Source organism: Solanum lycopersicum, chromosome 8 (genome assembly GCF_036512215.1).
Source record: "Solanum lycopersicum chromosome 8, SLM_r2.1".
Classification (NCBI taxonomy): domain Eukaryota; kingdom Viridiplantae; phylum Streptophyta; class Magnoliopsida; order Solanales; family Solanaceae; genus Solanum; species Solanum lycopersicum.
Window position 1 is genome coordinate 47,959,480 of NC_090807.1, and position 11,492 is coordinate 47,970,971.

At 33.0% G+C, this 11,492-nt stretch overlaps 2 long non-coding RNA genes across 2 annotated transcripts; both read right to left on the reverse strand.

Annotated features, from left to right (window-relative positions):
• Positions 1-4,374: 4,374 nt before the first annotated feature.
• LOC104648796 (uncharacterized) lies at positions 4,375-4,988 on the reverse strand. The gene is made up of 2 exons (XR_742750.4): positions 4,878-4,988; positions 4,375-4,767 (listed from the first exon to the last, which is right to left on the reverse strand). It is a non-coding gene; the product is annotated as an uncharacterized lncRNA (long non-coding RNA).
• A 2,107-nt stretch (positions 4,989-7,095) lies between these two features.
• Positions 7,096-11,288, reverse strand: LOC104648797 (uncharacterized). The gene is made up of 3 exons (XR_742751.4): positions 10,981-11,288; positions 8,930-9,007; positions 7,096-7,356 (listed from the first exon to the last, which is right to left on the reverse strand). It is a non-coding gene; the product is annotated as an uncharacterized lncRNA (long non-coding RNA).
• Between the last annotated feature and the right edge of the window lie 204 nt (positions 11,289-11,492).

An 11,492-nucleotide genomic window follows, 5' to 3' on the forward strand; every position in this document is an offset into this window, starting at 1 on the left:
AATTTCCTGCTGTTAGAAATGACTATTCTGAAAGGCTGTAACTTTCAGGAACAACCATGACTATTTAAAAGTTGCAAACTTTCATGAATGATCGTGTGGATTTTGAAGGATTGCAAATATCATTTTGGCTACAAATATCATTCATTCTTCAGACTTTTTTCTTATGAAATTTTTTGATTTCTTTTTCTTCTGCACATATTATCTTCGTTTACTTTACTGTCGTTGAGTGGCTCGCTGACATCAGCGTTTTAAGTGTCAATACACTGGTGATTAAGATCATTGTAAATTCCTTTAATCTTGTGATTTTAAACATATCATGTGAAAATTAAAGTTGAAGTCTTAGAAAAAAATATCATTCTTTTAAAACAAACTAAAAAAAATTATGATATTCGTTTTAAAACTAATGGAGTACGGTAAAAACAAATAAAGGGTCCTACCTAGCTTCAAATTTCAGCAGTGACAACTAGAACGTATGGTTTTCTCCACCACCTCTACTTAAATGGGAGAAGTCAAATTTATGTTAGGCACGGAATTCAATGAAAGATGGCAATCACATTTAATGTATCAGACCGATTACATTTACATTTTTTCATAAGAGGCTATTTTAGCTATAACTTTATTATTATATATATAGTTGCCATATATATATATATATATATATATATATCAAGCAGCTCTCCTCTCCTCTATGCTACATCTGTTTCTTGTAAACTAACTCCAAATCTTATCATCAATAATCATAAGTTGAAAAAAAAGAGCCGCAACAATTCTTCTCATTAAATCCTACAAATAAATCATGAAAACCTTGTTCAGAAAAACACAAAAGCATACGATATAGAAAATTAAAAAGATATACTGAAACCCCTTTTGGAACTTGATGAAAATAACTAATTTTGTTTTTAAACTATCGATAATTTTAAAAATATTTCTCTACCTAACTAATTAAATTTAAATACTCTGATTATCTGTCATGTGATATAATAAATAGTCTCGATCTCCTATAGAAATATGACATTTTAAATAAAAAAGTGTTTAAACCACCCGTAAATTAAGTCACTCATGTTGCTAAGCTAAGAGTATTTAAGTTGAGTTAGTTAAACACATACTGAATGTATTCTATGTTAATTTTGGCCTTAGTAGAATGAGATATTTGTGAAAAAGCATCAGCTGAGAGAGCAATGGTTGATGGGCAAGGGCGTTTATTGCAGTAATCGACGACCCTAACATCAATAGTGCCACCCTTGCACGGCCTATAACCACTTCCACTTAAGCATCTCAGTCTGTAACGTCGCCCACACGCTGCCCCATTATCCCATAGCCCTTCACTTACGGCTACAAACAAATTCCCTGAGGGAAACTGATCTCCTCTGTTCCCATTGCATCTTGTTGCTGAAAATCACACATAACAAACAATTATAATTCCACAACGGTCACAATTAATTATCAATAGTTTAGTTGATGTTAAATATATATTTTAACGGTAATTTGATACTCTATAAATGTTTCTAAAACCTTTAACAACGAATCCAATGAAGACGTTTAATTAATATCAGTAAAGACTTTAATCTTCTTTGTGAATGTGTATTGCCGCTACCATGTGTTTTTATTTTAGTATACTTTAATTTGTCACTAAGCTTAAGAAAATAAAAATGATTTTTCAACAAAATATGTCAAGTGTATCAAAATGTTTTTTAATCTTATGACATTAAACATATATGACGTGAAAAGTTGAAATAATAATAAAATATTACCAGAAAAAGAAAAAAGTCACTCTTTTATAAACGGACTAAAAGGAAAAACTGATACTCCCTCGGTTTAAAAAAGAATGACTTTCTTTCTTATTTGGTCCGTTAAAAAAGACAAACTTCTTTCTTTTTTTAGTAACAATTTTTCATGTGGCATGTTTAAGGCTACAAAATTAAAGGACAATTTTGTATATTTGACATAATTTTAATTAACGACTACATGATCAAAAGTCTAATTTATTTTCTTAAAGTCTGTGTCAAGTTAAATTAGACCATTCATTATGAAACGGAAGAAGTAATTATTTTTGAAACACAAGAAGTAGTAAATATTTCCTTTTTAAAAAACAGAGGAGATCAAACTAGTCTAGCTAAGAAGTCGTTCTTCTTGTGTATTGTTAGCTAGCGTTTGGCCATAGATTTTCAAATATTCTTGGCAAATATTATTTGAGTGAAAATTTGGGTGAAATTTCACCATGTGTTTGGCCATAAAATTTGGGAAATATATTTCACCTTTTTAGAAAAATATGATTTATACACACAAGTTTTAAAAACTATCAAAACTAACTAAAAGTTTGTATTACAAGTCAATTGAATGTTAGTTACAACAATAACAAATAATGTCCATGACACTGAAGCAATGTGGTAATTTGGAGTGAGTGCAACAAGAATTATTCCATACATCGTGAAGTAGATAAAGTACATGACTTTGTTACCTAAAGCCAATTTTTAATAATTTTCATCAACAATCATATCATTATTTAATATTCACTAAATATTTCATCACTATTTTGGTGTTCACGTAAAAAATGATGTAATACAACGCAAGCAACTACTAGAGAGGGTGTTTTTGTAAAAGATAAAAGATTGGGGTAAAATTTTAATTTTTAAAATATCCCAAATAATGATATTTGGCCCAAATACTAGAAAAAACTAGTTATAAATTATAGGAACCACATATTATAAATACAAAATGACCATTTATCCCTGTAAGAATTGAAATTACTAAAAATCCCTTAAAAAGCAAAGAACCGGGATACATCAGTCTGGCACGGGATACATAAGAACTGATACATCAAAGTTAAAGGCTGTTGCGATTAATTAGGGTTAATTAACGTGATTTCTGTTATTCTTATCTGAAATCACGTAATTAATGGTCATCAGATTGTGTAACGGATTAGTAGGGATACATCACTCTGGCAAGGGATACATCACTCTGGCACGGGATACATATTAACTGATACATCATAATTAAAAGGCTGCTGCGATTAATTAGGATTAATTAACGTGATTCTTGTTATTCTTAACTGAAATCACGTAATTAATGGTCATCAGATTGTGTAACTGATTAGTAAATTCAAATTTTAAATCAGATTAGCTTCATAATTCAAAAATATTCTTGTAAAGGTTGATCTGCATACTAAGAATTCAAAAAAAAAAGGTTTTGAAGATGAATATCTCAATTCTGCTGCGGCATTCTGGAATTTGGGTAAGCAATATTAATTATGAAGGTTACAAAGTTGATGGAATTGTTGTTAGCCATTCTATTTCGTTTGTGAATCTGAAAACGTTGATTTTAGCAGAGCTTGAGATCGACAATGTTACAAAGGATATTGAAATACGATACATTGTCGAGGGAAGCTCATGTCCGTTGAAAATCAAAAACGACATGGATGTGAAACTTTATTTCGAAGTGAAAAAGAATGCAACTGGAATTGGCATGTATCCTCTTTGTATTGATACAACTGATAAAATTGTTGGGGATATACGTTATTTTGATTGTTCATCAGGTGAAGTCATATGCGTGGAAGGTACCGAAAGAGATACTGAAGCTCTTGCTCTGGTCGAGTCTAGAATTTGTGACTTTGCAGTTTAATTATGTGCCAAATTTAAACTCCAAATTTTATAAATAAATAGATTCAATAGTGGTGCGTTTTCAATGTAACAGTAATGATATAGGAGTTTGTTTGTGTATGTGATGTATCATATACATGAATATTATTGAAAAGATGTTATGTGTTCCGTGTATATTGTATTTTGAGATATTCAAGTGTACAAAAAATTGATTTGTTCAATTGTTTACTATATGATTCGTGTATACATACTTATGAGTTATAAATTTGATATATTATATTCAACAGTGTTTGGGTTTCAGTTTTACAGTAATTCAAGCTGGGCTTATTTGTAACCAGTTATGTATCAGATACATTCATTTTAGTGAAAAATATGTTATATTTTTCGTGTATACTCCATCATGAGTTATTCTAGTGTCCCAAAACTTGACTTGTTCAAATGTGTACGACATGTTTAATGTGTACAGCCTTATGAACTGTAATTTTGATATAGTACATTCTAGTGGTGCGTTATACTGTAATAGTAATCAGGGTTAAGTTTGTTTATGTATATGATGTATCATATACATTCATATAATTCAAGTTGCTAAATATATAACTAAAATATTTTTTCAAGTATATATTATACTTATGTATCATATACATCATTTGTATAAAGTGAAAAAAACTTAATAATGTATCATACACATTAGAACTTAAGTGTAATATACTTCAGTTTGTAAATTAGCTGTCAAAATAACTTAAAATGAAACACTAAAAAATTTGTAAACCAACAACTGTTTCTAAAAAAATAACTTGAAAAAATATAACATTCATAACTAATAAAATATTGTAATACCAATAAGCTTTTAGAAAAACACAAAAGATAATTGTCTTCAACACAAAACAACATATAAACTTGTTCATCCTGTCCCAGCTACGTATAATAAGTTACACAGTTGATGTAAGTTTTCTTGGCCTTTTTTTCTTGATTTCTTCAGTCTTCTTCTTTGGCTCATCATTGTTGTTCTTCATCAACAATGGGTCATGCAATCGCTTAGATCTATTCTCAGCCCACAGCTCATCATCAGAATCATACACACATTTGAAATTACCACACTCTTCCATGATATTTGTAAACTCACACGATGAATTGAATGAATGAGAAAATCTAGTTAGATGGAAAGATAGTCCTACAAAATAACAAATAGATATGGATGAAAATTTGAAGGGAATTCAAAATTTACCTGCAAGTGGAATGGGGAATTAAAAGTAGAAAAGGAATAAAAATTAGTAAACTCACACGATGAATAAGCTGAAGGAGAAAATTTGGTAGATGGAAAGAGAGTCCTAGAATATCAAATAGATATGGATGAAATTTTAACTGGAATTCAAAATTAACCTGCAAACGTGTGGAATGGAGAATTAAAAGTAGACAATTATACACCTACAATGTAGGGAAATAAAAAGGAAAAGGAATAAAAATTAATATGGTAAATTTTAATTGGGGATGTTAATGGGGAAGTGGGTAGCTTAAAAATAGGATTTAGTTTTTGGTAAAGTAAAACTTGCCAATTGGGTGAAAAAAAGGTGGAAAATCTTGATGTATCTTTTATATTTTTTTGAATTGGGGGAATAAGGGATTTTTGAAATTTTTAAAATAAGTTGGGATAAATGGTTATTAAGATAATTAAAGTAGTGTATTTAAGTAATTTTTCCATTTGGAAATTTGGGATATTTGCCAAAAATATTTGTCAAATAATGACAAATTGTATGGACAAACATTATTTGTCAAATTTTTTTCAAATATTATTTGAAAAATTTATGGCCAAACGGGCCCTATAATCGTGACTCGTTTGCTAAAATATGTAAGTGTTGCATTAGTTGACCATTATTTAAATAAATATTGAAACACAAGGAGAAAGAAATATATTAAATAGATTTAGTATGAATATGTCACCTACAAATTCAATATTTAAAGTCAGTAATTAATCTTATTATATATAAATAGGAATATATTCAACAATGACACAATGGTAATTAGGAAGAAGAGTAATTACGTGTATAAGGAGGATGATAAGATGTTGCAGTGCCTATATCCCCAAGGACTAGACTAACTTCAAGCAACAATAAGCTCATCATGACACCTATGTTTATAATAATTCTTATGATATGAACACTCATATTCTTAATACTTTTCAAGACAATTTATGTACGTTTGTACTTTGCTAACCATGCCAATTTATACTAGTTGAGTAGTAGGTGTGAACTAAAATTTGTTCATGTGTGTAAAATCTTGAAAATTAATATTATTTGGATAATATTTGTTAAACTTCTAGATGAGCATTAGGCAAATCATTAGGATTTTGTCAAGATACACCTTTGCATTACCAACAATGAGATTTCTCCACCAACATTTTATCATATTTTACTTCACCCCTCTTTTAGAATATGTTCATAAATTAATTCTTTTTAAGAATGGCAAAAATTTAAGTTCGTCTCTAGCACGTAGGTACAAACAACAGAACATAATTATTTGGTTCCATTATTTCCCTATTTTGTGTTGGTGTTTAAACTTTTATTTTTTAAGGTAAATACTATTTTCACGGTATATAAGTTTAAAATTCTATATTTATATATATATATTTATATATCTTATAAGTTATGATATGTGCTTTTAAAAGACATATACTCTGCTAGGCATACGTTTGGTGTCAAAGACCAAAATTAAAGGTCAATTATTTTGAAGTATCAAATTAAAAATCAATTCATTGGAAGGGTCAATTGTACAATTCAATAAAACTAAAAAAAATTGTTTCTAAATTATGCAGATAAAAAAGAATTACCTGATGATTGGTTAAAATAATTGAAAATGACATCGTGTGACTGCCATCAATTTAAATTGCTCCACTTTGAATTATATGAGCCTTAAGACGTTTTTAGGCCCATAATAATAATAAGTTGCAGAAAATTCCTAAATTTTCACCCTTCATTTTCTCATCTATATTGTGGTAGATGACTCTCTCCTCTCCCATGTCTCCTTAGCCCAGTATCGTCTCCCCGAGTTGACCATTGTTATATGAAGATTAGTGTGGGTGTCACTTACGCTTACTTGTTTATGCAATAATGATACAATTTCTATACATTTGCAAATAGAAAAGACTTCAATGAATCTTTTATAAAAGATCTTAATCATTAGTGCTGAATCTTTGTAGTGAGTTTGGTTGAGGTTCGATACAAGATCTGTACATAAATTGAAATTGCTATTTGTACTTAAAAAAAGAACTTGTATCTGCTTCTTATTATGGCTACCAATTGTCTATTAACTTTTTATGGTCATTTGATCATCGATTGTTTCACATAAATGACTATTGATGTACTTTTTGTCACAACTTGATTTCTCAGGTAATGATGATAACTACTACACCACACTAGCAGATAGCCTAGCCCTTAGCCCAAAACTATAAGCAACAGACCACCAAGCGAAAGTCAACAACAAGTGCATAAAGCTTACAACAAGAGAAGGTAATCAACTAATCATACACTAACCGTCTCAAAACATGGCTCATCAGTCGGTATTGAGCATTTAACCCAAAAGAAGTGTACAGGGCTTCGACAAATACAACATAAGTACAAGTTGTCTTTCAATACAATATAAAGAATAAGTCTAGCCAAACAGACGAAAATCTGTAAGCTCCGGATGTCGACAACTCACCCTAATCTCCAAAGCTCCAAGTTGCTCCGAACTACTCTAAATCAACGATGATAACTCAAACTACAATCTGGAGGGGGCAAAAAGTAGTATAAGCACCAAAACCGATACCCAATAGGCAATGACTGACTGAGCTCAAAATATAACACAAACATAAACAATAACTAACAAGGAGACAAATAGCTAAAATGAGATACTAAAATAGATAGACAACAAAGAGTAGAAACAAGATACAAGGAATGAGAAGCTGAGTCAAGAACGTACCTGGAATAGGAGCCAACTACCTATTCGCAAGAACCTAAGATACAAGTCAATTACCTAGGCTCAGGAGATCCACAAGCAAATTCTAAAGTCCAGGACCTATCAACTAATAAGAAAACAATAAAGTAGAACAGAATATAGTCAAACAATAACCTAGCCGGACTCCCATAAGTTTGGAAGATACCAACTGGCCGTCATACACCAAAGGGTACAATCAACAACTAAATATATGGGTGACAGGAGATGCATATGAATTTTTTGGGAACATCAGGGAAGTGCCATAAATTTGAACCCAAGAAGTGGAAACAGAGCTCCCAGCCAAGTAACCAAGACCACAGTCAACTCCTATCCCAGCTCACAAGAGTGAAAAATCATTCCAAGTCGCCCAACCAACTAGTCCACTCCCAACCCAACTAATAAAAGTGATCTGAAGAAGTGTCGACTCCATAGAGGGCCTCAAAGTAGCCAAGGATCATGCAAGAGAAGGCATCGAAACAATGGCTAGTCAAGTAAAAAATGAGCGCATTTGAAATGCCTTGAAAATCTTAAGTAGGAAAGAAGCATGTCCTAGACGCTCATCGTGATATCAAAAGCCAAAAAACCAAGTGATAGCCGTGGTATGACTCCTATGATAAAACAATAGTTCATCGTGATGTCAATACATGAACCAGGATTGTAAAACAAAAACTTATAAGAATGAACAAGCAAAACGATGCATGTCATCACCAACATTCATACGAGGAACTCAAGTCAAATAATCATACAGTCAACCACAACACATTACCAAAGGCCTAACTACTAACCTTGGATCCAACTCGTCCTGGCGTACAACCTTGGGCCCAAAAGTATAATCGAATACAATAAGAATATAATAGTTTTACTACTAAACAACAAGAAAAAGGACCAAAGGAGAGGTATTAAATCAATAAAGAAGGGAACTAACTCTAGGGATGACACCCTACTCCAAACAAACTACTCCAGTCCATAACTGATCATAACTTGGACCAATCCACGCTACAACGAGCCACCAAGGACACAAGCACCAACTCTAGGAAAATGACTCAATACAAGCCCTCTAGGGAACAAACCCTACCAGGAGGATGGTAAAGCACAATCTAAAGCACCTAAGTTCCAATCTAGTCTAAGGCCACAAAACACCCATCCTAGAAAGAATAAACAAGATCTTTTACACCTAAAGTAAAGATACAAGCCTAAAGTAAGGATTCCAACACCCATTCTACGCCCAAAGCTCCGACCGAGTAAAGAATTGGTGTAATAACAAGAGGAAATCTAGATTCTCGGAAAATACCATCCAAGAATACATGAAATCTATAATAAGAATTATCTAAGAAGTTTAATTAAGAAAGAAGATCAAATCCTACCTCAAAGCCAATCACCAGTTCTCTGAATCTACCGCACATGAGTTATTCATTTCTGAATCGCCTCTAAATACCGCCACACTATCAAATTATCAATCACAACGTTAGTATAGACGTTTTGACACTAAAATCGCTAAAATATGAAAGAAAAAAAACACCAAAATTGAATAAAAATGGAATGTAAGACCTTCATTGGAATCGCAAAATTGACTCCCCCAATTGGTCTTAATCGGCTAACCAAGCATGTGTCCTTAAATAGAACTCAACTGTGTGTCTAGAATAGCCCGCACACACAAAAACAAAGAAAACACTAGTTCAAGAGAACAGGCAGCCCCTTTGGGGCGAGAATTATCCCAAACCGACGCCTTACACACTTCCATGAACACTCAAATGTGTAGCACCACACACCTCCAGCACTTTGAAACACCCAAGCCGGAGCTCCCAAATCACCAAAAGAGTATGTAGGATTGAGCTGATTGCATGACTGGTCTTATTTAACAGACTAGAATAACAAACCCATCGTGATCGTGTAGCTAAAGGATCATTATCGTGTCCCACTCAGAAGAAGCTCTTCGCAATATGAAGACCAGCGAGGAAAGCCATCACAAACACGACGAGGCACCTCATCATAGAGGCCAAGGCTTCCAGCCCCTCGCGAATACAACCCTCAACCCTCGCTAATGCGGCCTCAACCCTCGTTAACGTGACCCTAAACCCTCGTAAACGCGATGAAAGGAGTGTGCTACACCAACTAATGTACATCAATTGGCTTGCCCCAACTTGGAATTCTCTGATGGTGTGTCTGGAATTCGTTTGGAATCCTATGCGCGCAAACGAAATATGTTGCCTTGTTCAATTGAACATTTTAGACTCAATGAAACTATCAAAACTTCCATATGAGGTCATTTTGATGAAAAGTGTCCCACACGCAAGTTCCATTTTAAGCTAGAAACCACAATAAACGTTGGAAACCACATGAAAGGTTGTTCTAGACCAAATTCAACATTTTGGAGCTACCCTCGTTGAAGGAATTCTCATTTAACACGTTTAACAAGAATATTGACCAAAGTCAAACCTTGACTTAAGCTTCCAAGTTAAAATTTCTAATAATACAAACTCACACCAGAAGTCTCGAGGCCCGAACCAACCATTCCCCTAACCTAAAATGGCTCTTTCTGAGCCGATTAAATTGTCAGTCTGAGTATGTCTTTCTTAACTTTTAACTAAACTCAACAGTTCAAGTTTCAAAGGCTACAAAATACGAAAACTTGCACAAAGTTTAAAGAACGACCTTGAAACCAAATTGTAAGTCCCAACCAATCATAAATGACTTGGGAGCATTATAGGGAAAACTCTAAACACTAAAAAGATCAAAGAACAATGAAAATGATCTAGAGGGTCACTACACTTGTTCGTAATATGATTAAGGGGAAAAGGACAAATATACCCTCAAACTTTTGTGAATAGTATGCATATACCCTTCGTTATACTTCCAGGACATCAATACCCTTGCCGTCCAAATTTTGGAGCATATATACCCTTTAAGTTAACGGCGGTATACATGTCTCGATCCTAACCACTAACCTGATATTTGTTAAATATCTGTCCAAAATTAAAAAAATCCACCGGAATTAATTTAAAAACCCGCCCAATTACATAATACCCATAACCCAAAAATAATAATCAAATCCCCAAATCAATTCAGTTAATTTCAATTAAGCAACTTAAACACTTATCTAGCAGCATCTTCATCCCCAAATTAGCTTCAACACTAAATCCTCCAATTTCTCGTCAATTTTCTCGTAGAAGAGAAAGACCCATCCAAAAAAACACAAAGACTGATACTAGTATTAGAAGATTTGTTTGGAGAAAAGAGGTGAATGAGAAAGAGAAGGAGTTTTGAGGTCGCAGTGGGATCTTAAATTAGGTAAGTTTTTTTTTTTTTTTTAAAACAAACTCAGAATATGAAAAAAAAATAACGAGTTATTCCTCAAAGACAAGATCAATAACAATTTGTTCCACGATATTGCATACTGCAAAGTTGATAACTTTACCTTTCTTCTTTTGCTCATTTACAAGGGACATGGGCAAATTACTTCCATTTATTATGATATTGTAGTTGCTAGAAAGCCGATTCTGGATGTCTTCTCTAAAGGATTCCAATTTCTCCTGACTAATCAACCGAGTATTAATAAACCATCGAGATTTGGTTGTATCCTCTTTGAAGGAAGTTGCTTTGATTGATACTCGTGCTTCAACATTTTGCCCTTCCGATCACGCTTTAGCCTACAATTATACATCTTGAGCCGCCGTGTAGCGGCGGATCTACGGTTGCCACTTTTGTTCTTCGCTCTTAGGTGAATTGATTTAGGAATTTGGGTTAGTTTTTTTGGGTCACGGGTATTATGTATTTGGGCGGGTTTCTAGATTAATTCCCGTGGATTTTTTTTTAATTTTGGGCAGAAATTTAACAAATATCAGGTCAATGATTAGGATCGAGACACGTGTACCACCATTAACTTAAATGGTATATATGCTCCAAAATTTGGATGGCAAGGGTATTGAT